The sequence below is a fragment of a genome, unplaced genomic scaffold (genome assembly GCF_019419815.1).
Source record: "Pyrus x bretschneideri cultivar Hongxiangsu unplaced genomic scaffold, Pyrus_bretschneideri_v1 Contig21, whole genome shotgun sequence".
In the NCBI taxonomy this organism is placed as follows: Eukaryota; Viridiplantae; Streptophyta; class Magnoliopsida; order Rosales; family Rosaceae; genus Pyrus; species Pyrus x bretschneideri.
Genome location: NW_025999513.1, coordinates 3,278,631 through 3,292,290, shown reverse-complemented (window position 1 = coordinate 3,292,290; position 13,660 = coordinate 3,278,631). Strand labels below are relative to the sequence as shown.

Here is a 13,660-nt window from a genome sequence, read left to right as displayed (position 1 = left end):
AAATAGCGAAGAATCAGCATTACTTCGCATGAATCCAGCCTTTTCCAGAACAGAACTGAGCTTGGCATACCAAGCTCTTGGTGATTGTTTCAATCCGTATATTGCCTTGTGCAATTTACAAACCATGTTGCCTTTAATACCATCATAGCCTGGAGGAGGTTGCATATACACTTCTTCCTGCAGCTCGCCGTGAAGGAAAGCATTCTTCACGTCCATTTGGTAGAGTGACCACCCACAATTGATTGCAACTGACAGTAAAACCCTGACTGAGTTCATCTTGGCCACCGGTGCAAATGTTTCCTTATAATCTACACCAAAGGTTTGGGTGAAACCTCGAGCAACAAGTCTAGCCTTGTGTCTCTCGATAGATCCATCAGCTTTGAATTTAGTCTTGTAAATCCAACGACTTCCAACAGCCTTCTTTCCTGGTGGTAGTTGAACTAGGCTCCAGGTGCAATTCTCTTCCAGTGCACGAAGCTCTTCTTTCATGGCTTGGTTCCATTGTGGGAGAAGAAAAGCTTCTTGAAAGCTTCTTGGTTCATAGTGCTTATCAATTTCACTGAGAAATGTAGCATGAGATGTTGAGAACTTACTAAAGCTGATACATTCATTGATTGGATGTCGTGAGGCATATGTAACATAGTCCTGCAACCTAACTGGAGGTTTTCTGATTCGAGGAGGATTTCTTTTAATCACCTGAGACTCTGTAGAGGGCGGAGAATGATCAGAGTAGGGCTCGTCTTCACTCTCACCGGCAGTAATTTGGTCAGTTTGAACTTCTTCACAATCTGGACTTACACTGACTGATCTATTTTCCAACATCGGATAATTAAAGTTTTGAGGAAGTGGGAACATGTCAACTAAATCCTCCCCCTGACTTGTAAAATAGGGATAGTCTTCTTCGAACTTCACATCTCTTGAAACTATGCACTTCTTAGTGACTGGATTGAAGCACTTGTATCCCTTTTGAGTGGTCGAGTATCCCATAAACACACACTTGGCTGCCCTGGCATCTAGTTTGTCACGGTTCAAGGTTTGGATGTGAACAAAACACACACAACCAAACACCTTGAGATGTGTCAAATCTATTTTCCTCCCCTTAAGAACTTCATATGGAGATTTAAACCCTAGCACACGACTTGGAAGTCGATTGATGAGATAAGTGGCAGTAAGGATGGCAAACGACCAAAATTTCTTTGGAACGTGCATGTGAACCATGAGAGCACGAGTTTTTTCCAAGAGATCTCTATTTTTCCTCTCGGCTACTCCATTTTGTTGGGGAGTCCCCACACAGCTGGTTTGATGTATGATACCCTGAGAACTTATGTATTGAAGCATATTGTTGGATAGAAATTCAGTGCCATTATCTGACCTTAAAACCTTAATGTTTGATTGAAATTGCGTTTTAACATGCATGTGAAAGTCTTTGAAAATGGTAGGGACTTCACTTTTTGATTTCATAAGATATAGAAAACTTGTTCGAGAGAAATCATCAACAAATAGAACAAAATATTTAAAACCTTCCATTGATTCAGTTGCAGGTCCCCATACATCGGTGTGTACCATTTCAAAAGGTTTACTTGTCCTAGACATTGAATTACCAAAAGGTAGCCTAGTAAACTTAGAAAATTGACAAGTATCACAAGTAGGATAAGGGTTACAAAAATTTGGAAACAGTTTCGACAAGACAAGTTCAGAGGGATGAGCTAATCTCCTATGCCAAAGTTGGTTTTCATCTATGGACTTTGATTGAGCTTGAAGAGCCTGAGTGAAACATGCATTCTTGCACAGGTAGTAAAGGCCATTTATGAAGACCCCTTCACCAATCATCTTCATGGTGAGAACATCCTGAAACATCACTTTATTTGGTGAGAAAATAGCACGGCAGTTTAGGGTGTTGGTGATCTTTCCAATTGACAAAAGTTGAAAAGGAAAGGTTGGTACATAGAGGGCAGTGGAAGGTGTTTTTTGAGAGAGTAAGTTTATTTCTCCTTTTCCCAAAACTAAGACATTTTTTCCATTTGCAACAGACACATGTGAGGGGCTTGAAAATTTTTTAAAATGATGTAAATTTGTAACTTTGTTTGTCATATGATCTGTGGCGCCTGAATCAATTATCCAACAATCAGTTTCAGTACTAGTTAATAGGGCAGTAGTAAAGGCTTTGAGTATACCTGATGCTTCTCCCTTTGGAACTTTCTCATTTCCAGCAAGAAATCCGGCAAATTGTCCCAACATAGCTGTGTGACTACCCTCTTCATTGCCTTGACCATGTGAGCCTCCTCCGTGCCCCTTACTTTGTAGGTAAGCTGCAAATTCATTGATCAATGACAATGGATTGGCAGTGAACTCCATGGATCCTTGTGAGATAGTAGGAGCTTGAGCATTAGCAAGTTTTGCCTTGAAATGAGGTTGAAATTGTTGTGAGGACCTTGGTATCATCCTTCCATCTTTGCTGAACTTAGGCTTGAGTTCAGGATGAAGTTCCCAACACTTGTCTTCCTCATGACCAACACCATTGCAATATTTGCATTTTAGATGTGTGTTTCTTCCCTTGTATACCTTGGCTTCTGAGTTCTTGTAATTTGATGCATATGCCCGAGTCTCCGTTAATCTAGGATTGTGATCAACATTCATAACCTTCTTCCTTGCTTCTTCTCGTTGGATAGTTGCACAAACATTGTTGAAGGTAGGTAGATCTTGACTCATCAAGATGTGACTCCTTAGGTCCTCGTACTCAGAGCTCAGACTCCCTAACAGCTGATAAATTTTGTCTTCCTCAGCTCGTTTTAGGAGAATGGTAGGATCTGTGGTATGAGGGAGATATACATCCAACTCATTCCACATGGCTTTGAGACTCCCAAGGTGTTGAACAAATGCTTTCCCTTCTTGTTGAGCACTGGCAATGTCCTTCTTTAATTGGAAGACCCGTGCATAGTTGTTTTGATTTCCATACATATCCTGCAAAGCTTTCCAAAGATCATGGGCGGAATTGGAGTAGCTAAAAATTTCAGCAACATGTTTCTCCATGGTGTTGAGCAGCAAGGACATGACAAGTTGATCTTTGCAGAGCCATGCATTGTATGTAGAGGAAGAACGATCTGGAGCTTCCACGCTTCCATTTACAAACCCTAACTTCCCTTTGCCTCCGAGAGCTAGTGAAACAGCTCGGGACCAAGGAAGATAATTGAACTCATTCAAGAGAACTGAACATAAACGTTGATTGGTGTTAACCTCAACGTCTGAGGAGTTTGGAGAGAGATTGTGCCGGGTTTCCTTATCATGGTTGACAGAACTTTCTTCAGTCATGGCTTAGACTTTGAAAGAAAGAAAAAATCGCAGCAGCAAGAATTGTAGAGACAGGTTACAAATGAACCTGCTCTGATACCATATAGAAATTATAGCTTTAATTTGTGATGTATATTTCATGAATTGCAATGTACAATGGTTCGGGTATATATAGGAAGAAGACTAAGAAAAAACAAAAAAACATTCCCCTTAAAACAAGGAATAAAACATTCCTTAAAACATGGAATAAAACATTCCTTAAAACATTCCTTAAAACAAGGAATAAAACATTCCTTAAAACAAGGAACTCATTATTTTCAACAAAATCACATACAATGATTCAGAAGAACCTGAATCACGTGATGTACCTTGTCCTTTCTGATGAGGCTGCATCCTGAAAGAGGACCAACACTGATGGCTTGAGCAAGAAGCTTATCACCCATTCAAAATTAATTAGAAACAAAATGAAATTTGAGCAATTGATCGTTTGCAAGGCTGACATGCATACAATTCAGAGACGATGGTTTACCTTTTTGTTTATAGAAGTGGAAAACATAATCTTGAGAGACGATAGGATATTTTTGCAAGTATTTTTCCATTAATTAGAAACATAACCTTTTTGTTTATCACCCATCATATATTTTTGCACAAGCCCTTCTTAACCTATTTGGATCCTCTTGGTCGTCATCAAACTCTCCATCAATATACACATCTCGCTCATCCTCCACAATCATGTTGTGTAATATGATGTAAGACATCATGACGGAGTCCAAATTTTCTCGACTCCACCCTCTTGTTGGTTCCTTGATGATCTTCTACCGTGCTTGTAGAATACCAAAAGCTCTCTCAACATCTTTTCGGTATGCCTCTTAGTGTAAGGTAAAACACTTTTCGGCGCCATTTTTAGGGTTTGGAATTGCTTGGACAAGTGTTGCCCGCTTTGGGGAGATACCGTTGCCAAGTAATACCCCATATTGTATTGACGACTGTTGATGTAGTAGTCAAGTTAAGGTGATTTACCTTCCGTCAGGTTATTGAAGAGGGTGAGTGCCCAAGAATTGTAATGTCATTTTGGGATCCAGGGACTCCAAAGAAAGCATGCCAGATCCATGTGTCATACGAGGCAACCGCCTCTAACACAATATTTGGCTTTCTCGACCTTCCGCTAAAGCCTCATTGCCATCATGTGGGATAGTTCTTCCAATTCCAATGCATGCAATCTAATGACCCTATCATGCCAGTAAACCCACGGTCTTCAGCTTTTCGAAGAAGCTGATCCAGATCTTTTTGATTTGGCTCGCCAAGGTACTCCTCTTTGTAAAGCTAAACAATTGTGTTATAGAATTCAGCAAGAGTATCAAGGCATGTAGACTCAGACATACCATGGGTTTCATCCATCAAATTTGCTGGGGAGCCATAGGCCATCATTCATAGTGTAATAGTAACCTTCTAATGAGATGAGAAACCAGGGTGGCTTGCTTTGTCCAGCTTCTGTTGAAAGTATGGATTGACCTGCTGGACATCATAAAGTAAACACTCGAAGACATGACGCCTCATCGAGAAACGACGTTTGAAATCATCTTCTGTGTACACCGAGTTGGGGTTGAAGTAGTTGTTTATTAGATTGGCATGTGTCATCGCTCTGTCTCTTGGTTTGTAAGAGTGACTAACAACAGAGTCATGATAGGAGCATATTTAGGCGACTTACTTAGCTTGTTTTCGTGCATCTATGTTGTTAATTCATAGTTATTTTAGTAGTTTAAGCCATTTTCGTGTGTTTTTAGGTTCATATGGCTAAGGAAGCAAAAAGATGCATTTTGGAGCATTTTGGAGCAAAATTGGGCTTGGAATGGATAGCATATGATTGGAGCCAAAGTGTTGGACGAATTTGAAGGCCTTGTATTCATTTTGGACATAAAACAAAGGGCCTAGCCCATTCTCTCTTAAACCAACCCCAAGGCCATGCATTTCCTTCTAATTCCAAAGCCCACAATCACTTCAAAAGCCATGCAAAGAACCATCCATTCCATCAAAAACAATCCATCAATTCACATGCAAAACCACCATTAACACACATGCATTCTTTATGCAACTCTTCATCATTCCACCATTCATTCTTCATTCCACAAACATCTCACATGCATTTCCACCTTCCTACTTCATCATTTCACCACATTCTCCCTCTTTAACTCACATGCACCCAAACAAAGCCAACCTAGCTAACCCTACATGCATTATTTATTCACTCTTCATCATTGCATTCATCACCAAAGAACTCCCCATCATTGCCATGCATTCCCCCTAATTCCATCCATCTTCCACACTTTTCCAACCTAGCCACATCCTTTAATCATCCCCCCTTTAAGTTATGATTTTATTTCCTAACCCTACATGCATTATTTATTAACTTTTCATCATGCATCCACATTCATTCCAACACAAAACACACACATGCACTTATTCTTTCATCATTGCACCACCAATTCACCCACATGCATTTCCAACCATTCACACCCCTTTAATCATTCTCCTAGCTATCATTCACATGCTATCCCATCCATTCTCTCCCTATATGTTCCCTCCACTACTCCTATAAATACCCTTGCATTCATTCATTCATGCATCATCTCATTTCATACACAACACACCACAAACACTTCCATCTTCTCCCTAGCCGTGAGTTTTTCTTCCATTTTTCCTCCATTTCTTCCATTTCCATAATCCCCCAATCCATTCAACACACCTACAACATCCCTTAGTTCTTGTGCCACAATAAAGAGGAAGATAAGAGGGCCTAAACGTTCATACAATTCACGTTTGAGTTGTTGGAATGTTTACGCGTTTCTTTGATTTCAAAGTTTAAATTCAATTCTCTTTGTTTTGTAATATGAGGAATGGAAGATAAGAGGGCCTAAACGTTCATACAATTCACGTTTGAGTTGTTGGAATGTTTAGGTGTTTCTTTGATTTCAAAGTTATGAGGAACTAAACCCTTTTTAGCTAGGGGTGATTTCAATACCATGATTATTTATGTAATATGAATTGATGAATTCCGGTTATGAACTCTTGATTCGTGAATGCAATTGGCTTAACTATTTGATGATTAACTTATTTGTGTTTGTTGATTGAGGGTCAACACTTAATTAGCATGCATGAATATGTGGCTAAAGTTTAAGAAGGTTTCACATAATCGTTACTAACTTATACTTGAAAGTAGTGAAGGTCGCTTGTCACGATCGCGTTAAGTTTAATTCTTAGCATGAGTAACATGATGTCATAGTTGCAAGTGCTTTGTCAATGCTTATGGTTTTCATTATTCTTAATGATCTTCGATTGTATCTCTATTATGATGACATGTAGGGAACTTTTGAGAATGTTTTGGGTTGTCGAATGATGCCATCCAATCCAATAATATAAGGAAAATCTGAGGGTTAACTAGTGATGTCACGGTTAATTTGGGGCATTGTCGTTCATAATTCAATGAAGGAATAACTGGAAATTGATTCATATGCATAAATATCATGTGTGGAGAAAGAACCTCTAGCTAATTCACCAACCATCTTATTTCATCAATTACATTCAGTCTAGTTATTAACTTGTTTCGTTATTTCAATTTTCGTCAAACCTCAATCCCCCTTTTGCTTTAATGTTCAATATAGTTAGGAATCAATTTAGTTTGTGTTTTTAAAGCATTTTGATTCTTTTGGTTTGTCTTAGTGTTTTAACGTTTAGTTTCACATTCTTTGAGTCTAGTTTAGTGTTTTATATTGTTTTTACGTTTTTAAGTCATTTTAGAAGGTTTTAGCAAGCCCTCCTAATCCCCGGTCTAGAACGATCCCGCACTTATCCATTCTACTACAATTGTCAAACGAGGGTTTAATTTGAGTGTCAAGTAATTCTCGCATCAAGTCACCCCATTGAGGTTGTTCCTCAGTTGGCTAACACACCATGGCCGCCGCCATGGCTGCCACATATTGTGTGTTGTGCCATGCTTCATCTTCTTCATTAGACTCCTCATCTTTTCGTCTCATCTGCGCCCATTTTTCTTCCAATTCAGAATTGGATAAGGACTCCTAATTGGAATTTGAAGAGGATCCAAAGTTGTAATTCATTGTAAACTTGAATTGAAAGAGAATGAATTCAAAGGTGTTGAATTATAGCTCAATATCCATCATATTTATAGCAAAAAAAAAAAAAAAATTTTAAATCCAATGGCTAGTTGAAGTCAATTAGGCGTTGGATTTAAATTTGAATTTTTTTCAGCCAAATTTATATAAAAAAAATTATTAAAAAATTCTCATTTTTCCCTATAAATTTAAGTTGTTGTAGTTTTTAAATTTAATTTGTAGTTTTTAAATTTGAATAATAAATTATGTTTGGCCCTCGGTTGCAGACAGTTTTTTGGCCCTTGGTTGGAGATGGTAAGAAATATGGCCTTACACTGTTCATTAAAATATTAATTTCTTGGATGGCCAAAAGGCTAAAACGAGCCCGCCCTCATTCGGTTGGAGATGGTCTAATAATCTTTCATTGAATATTGTACATATCTTGTCATACTCATTAGCCCCTAAGGCCATCTCCAAGAAATTAATATTTTAATGAACATTGCCAGACCGTATTTCTTATCATCAACCGAGGGGTCAGAGGACCATAGGCCAAACATAGCCTTATGACAAAAAACATCTTCAACCGAGGCAACCAAAGGGCCATAGTGTGATAACCCGTCCCTAATTTTACGATTTTATTAATTTAAAAGAATGAATTGATGAGAATGCCCTAGAGGCGAAGATTTTGACTTCCGTTGATCGTATTTTCATGATGCATACGAGTTACTATTTTGTCATATTCTCAAAGAGGCGCAATCAGAATAAAAATTGGAGTACAGTTAAAATTTTACAAAACATCAAATACCGAAGGTAAATTGGTAATTTCATGTTTAGGGATACTTTGTATTGTTTGTGAGACATGTGGGGTCCACGCCCCATAACTTCACCACTCATGTGACTCCCTCTCTCTTGGGACATCTATCTTTTATTTTCAAATCTCCCCATCTTATTTCTTCCACTAAATGGCTACCACATCACTTTTTCCCTCTAGCTCTCTCTTATTCTCTTTCTTTCATTCTTGCCATGTATTTTCTCTCTTGTATTTCACTCCTCATTTCTCCCTCTTGCCTCCGTTTCACAGAGACCAGCAAACCCAGCTGCTTCGGCGAGACCCCTTGTCACAGTGCCACCACTCCAAGGGCCGGGCCGAACCGGGGATAGCAGATTCTTATATAGGAACCGGACATTACTCGGCTCGGTTGAAACGGGCCAGTTCGGGCCGGGTCCACGGGTCTTTTTTTTTTGTGTTATATATATTATAAATTAAATGAAGAAGGACAAGTTGCTAAAAATCTTGAAGGGAAAGAGTCGAGTATGTCTGAGTCAGTCTCTGAATGTTTCGATTATACTCGGAAGATAATACTTGCCTCACCTGTCCAACTGTCTAAAGATTGTTGTCCTAAAGAAAAACAGAATTCCAAAGCCAAATTAAGAAGGTTGAAGAATTCAAGTCAGAGAATCGTAGGTTATAGAGAAATCATGTTGCATCCACTTTTCCTTTGACACCAAGGATACGACATGAATAAAGGCAAAACAACGGGATGAAAACATTATAAGAACCCACATTTTCATACTTTTTCCTGTGTCTGTCAACCATTGCCTCCAAATGCACAATTTTTCCGCTGACATAGCAATGCGCCAATTCAATGTAGGGTTGCTCGAAAGGGAGTTAAAAAAACCAAATAAAGTCATCGGAGCTGGTAAGTTCAAATGCTGGACTACTATGAAATGCCTGATTATATCAAGATTCAAATAAAGCAATCCATTAAAGAAAATACATGCAGCAAAGAGCAGCACTCAACTTTGCATTACCTAACAATAGTTCTTTAGATTCCTCTGACATACTAAGGAGTTGTATTTAGGGAGACTGGTATAGAACTATCACCATGAAAAGAACAATCATCAAATTATCCTCAAATAAATTTACAGCACAAAAACGCTTTCCTTAGCAATGATGTCAAAAGTGAAATAGCGTCAGAAATTTCCTTAACAACACAAAACCCCCAAAGATTAAAGAATTAAGAAGTGAAGCACGTCAAATGTGTCAAGGTGTTGTGCATTTGTAGATTTGGACAATAAATAAATTCCCATTCAATGCTATACAACAAGTCTGCAAGTTTAAACAATACATTAATTTTCAATTCAAATTTCAAACATTATGGAATACCCAGTAGGTACGGTATGAACATTTGAACCCTAAATCCCTAAATTCCAAATCCCAAATTTCTACGAAGGAAAATTTATGGATTGTGTTTAGGGTGTGAAGAACTGCTCAATAGACTGAGAGATTGTAGAAAACCCTAACTCTCAAATCTAAAAATTGATCAGAGAGAACCAAAGATTGCAGATAACCATAAACCCCTAAATCCAGAAAATTAACCAGCGAGTTAAAATTAAGAGTTTAGAAATTATATTACCTTAATTTGAAAGGAGATGAGATGACGGTGGTGGTCTCAATTCGGAGAAATGATGGTGATGGTGGTTGTTGAAGGTTACAGCCACTGACATTTTGCCAAAAAGAGGGAGATGAGGACGGAATTGAGGGCTGTGGAGTCTGAGATGGCTACTGTCGAGGACACTCATGGTGGTTGTCAAGGGCTGTGAAGTCTGATAGTGGTTGTTGATGGATGGTTACTGTCGATGACTCGACTCGAGCTCGAGTCGTGAATGAATGGAGAACAGGAAACTGAGTCAGTCAGTGAGATGAAAATATGGCAATCAACGGTGGAGAATGGGATTTGACATACATTAAACCATATTCAAGTTTCTAAAGCTAGAAACAGGCCGGGTCGAGGGCTCGTTCCTTCCTATGTTTGAACCCGCCCCGCCCTGCCCCACTAATTTTGGTTACCCGCCCCGTTTTGGTGTTTTGAAATTTTATACCCGCCCCAAACTACGGGTACCCACCCCGACCCGCGGGTACAGAACCCGTTTGCCCACCCCTAATCTCTGGAAGTGCAGAGAAACTATATCACCATCATCCATGCTATTTTGATGAGCGTATCACCATGAACTTGGACTTATCGCGACCACTAACCAAGGATCAACACCATCGAGCATGGAATGTGCACTGTACAGTGGCCGTACCACTATTCACTCATCTCTCCGACCATGGTAAGCTTCAAGACCCTCAAACCTTCCTTATTTCGAAGCTCTTATGTTGTTCTAACCTTAAAAATGGTGATTAGTGACAATTTAATACAGAAAATGACCTGGGAAAAATTTCCTAGATTTCTGGAAATACTAGGACCCATGTCATTTGATAAAATTGGGAATGAGCTTTTTTTCCCAAGAAATCTCGCTTCCTCTCCGTCATCATTAGTCACAACTACCTCCTGAGTCACGGCCTTTGCCTTCCACTTGCAAGCCATTCTGCGTATGGCTCGGGGCTAGTTGGCAGGCTCCTTTGGGCCAGCCGGTTGGCCTGATTCCTTTTTTTTGGCTTGGTAGGGCACACGAGCCCTTTGGCCTAGCCTTCCGTTGGAGACGGTTTTTGTGTCATTTCGGACTATTTTCGGCCATTTGGCCCTCTGGCCGGATAGGTTGGAGATGGCCTAACCTCCCAACTTATTCCTATTTACACTTCTCTTACTTTACCATTTCAACGTGTGATCAAGAAAACACCATCAAAGTTTCAATATTGGTGTATCAATTCATTACTAATTAAATATTAATATTGTTTTGAAAAAAATTGAGATTTCATCGTAAAATTAATTATCAATGCATAGAGTAGTCTAATTAGTTATAAGCACATGCAAAATTCATTGTTCTTCAGATCTGAGATTTAATGAGATTTATGCTCTGAACACAGCCCCTCACGTGGGGTAGGGGGGGGGATTTTAAGTCTAATATGTGGACAATGCAAATCAGGTGATGTGAAACACGTGTGATTATTGAGTTTCACACATGGGTTAACTATTTATAAGCACATGTAATATCCTTTCTTTTCCCAATGTTAAATTCATACTTACAACAATTCTTCTTAACTTAACCATATTTGCAATCCAGTAGAGGTGAGTTTTATACATAATTTTCTGGTGCAATTTGTAGTGGAACCATTAAGTAAGGTTTCAGACGTGAGATTGACATGCTTCAACGAACATTACATTATTTTTTGACATGAGAATTGGTACCTTGATTTCATTTTTCTAGAAACATTAGGTACCATTTCTTCTTATGAGCAAACTACAGTTTGTCATCAAAGCATATAGTTTCTTTCTACTTTTAATGAATTATTTCTAATCTATTAGCCCCTATCACTTGCACGTAAGAATGAATGGTTCCTTCCATTGTTTCATACTAATTAAGATTTATACAGCCGACTTCACTTAATATGATAAGGCTCGATTGTTATTGTTTTGTGCCATTATCTCTTACATTAGGCATGAAATTTTAACAAATTGAGTGTGACATTTGATTTTTATAATTACATAAAGAAAAAGGAAAAGAAGGAAGCAACAGAGACCACACAAAACAAGCCCACTATTAGAACCTTTGTTATATGTTCCAACTTGTAATTGTTTAATGTTACTTAGAAAACAAGGTAAAACTCATCGGTCTGTCAGGAGAAAGCTGAGTGCTATGCCTTTTGTTTTACTGTTCTTGGCAACAGTATATTGGGCTTCTAATTGCTGATCTGATATGTTCCCTTCCAGATGGATTAGGGTTCCAACTTCTGATCCGATATGTTCCCTTCCAGATGGATTGGGCCAGTTAGTTTCCTTCATACGTGGCCTTTGGGACTTGACTAGATAATGTCGTAAAAAACAGTAAAAAATAAAAAATAAAACGCGCCAACAGCAGAAAGAAATCCTTTCGTTTCTGAGTCTTCAGTCGGAGTCGTCTCATCCACCTCCCAATCTCATCCACTCCGCTGTTACTTTACAGTGTTCCAAAGGTACCTTCATTATCTTCCCTATTTTCTGTATCTTTGAATTTGCCTTGGAAATGCATTACTATATAATTTTCTAACGATTTATGCACTGAAATTTACAATCTCCCTTTACAATTTTAGTACAATTCCATTATATGGAGCTCAATTACCAAAAAATATGAATTTATCTGGATTTTTAGACTGATCCTGTTAATTATGCTTGTAAAATTATTTGTATTCATTACTATTTTGCTAGATATTCTTTTTCTAACATTGAAGTTTAATGTTTGCCATATATATGTGTGTATATATGTCAAGGGTCGGGAAACACACATTCTGTACACTCTTCTTCATAATGTATGTCAAAAAGAAATAGATTTTGACACATATTGTTGAAATACATAACGAAGTGACCTTACAAAATCCTTGAAATATATATATATATATATATATATATATATATTTGAAAACATAGAAAAAAGAAATTGAGATTAACTTGTGTTTTTGTTGGACTCAGTAGCAAGATGCAGAACAAGGAGACAGTTATCACTGAGCTTTACATTCCCAGAAAATGGTATTCAATCTCTATTTTTTTATTAAAAAAAATCATGCCCGCTGTTTGTTTGTCTATGTTTGTGATTTTAATTTGAGGGTTTGTGTTGAAATTGTGTGGTTTGTGTGTGGAAGTGCATCTCGGCCACCCACAGGCTGATCACTTTGAAGAACGATGCGTCCGTTCAGATTTGATAAGCCCAGTCCAGTTCAATCTGCAAACGCAAATCCACAGTCCCCATCAGCAACAATTCAAAGTTCTCACTCCCGCTCAAATCCACAGCAACTTGTTTGAGTAAAGATCAATCTGATTAGCAGACGTCTTTCAAGCACAGTCCATCCTCATCACAACTCCATCTATCTGTTCAACAATTCGTTTGACAGATTTTGTATACATTTAAACTACTTGTATTTATCTCAAAGTGTTACAACCTAATCATTGTAAAGTCTATACAATGAATGAGAAAGCTGGCTCATAATTATTGAGCTAAGCTTACAACAATTCTGAGTTTATATTTATCATAGAGCATTTTTATGGTCTCCAAGAGCTAAAGTCTTACGACCTAAAGCTTCATTTTTTTTCCTCCAAAAATGGCGTCCTCTTCCAACCCAAACTATGAAGCCTGGATGCAACAAGATGCTTTGGTCATTTCTTGGATCAATAGCTTTATCCATCCCATTGTTATTGATGCACTCATTGGTAAGACAAGTTCTCATTCTGCTTGGACTTGCCTCCGTGAAAGGTACGCTTCTCAGTTAACTGAACGTCTTCTCCAATTGCGTAGTGAACTTATGAATATACATCGTGGCGATTCTTCAATCGTTGAGTTTCTTGATCAAA

At 38.3% G+C, this 13,660-nt stretch overlaps 1 long non-coding RNA gene across 1 annotated transcript; it reads left to right on the top strand.

Moving 5' to 3' along the window:
* The first annotated feature begins 12,028 nt into the window (after positions 1–12,028).
* On the top strand, positions 12,029–13,296 carry LOC125477364. The gene is made up of 3 exons (XR_007258481.1): positions 12,029–12,291; positions 12,785–12,841; positions 12,955–13,296. It is a non-coding gene; the product is annotated as an uncharacterized LOC125477364 (long non-coding RNA).
* Positions 13,297–13,660: the final 364 nt, after the last annotated feature.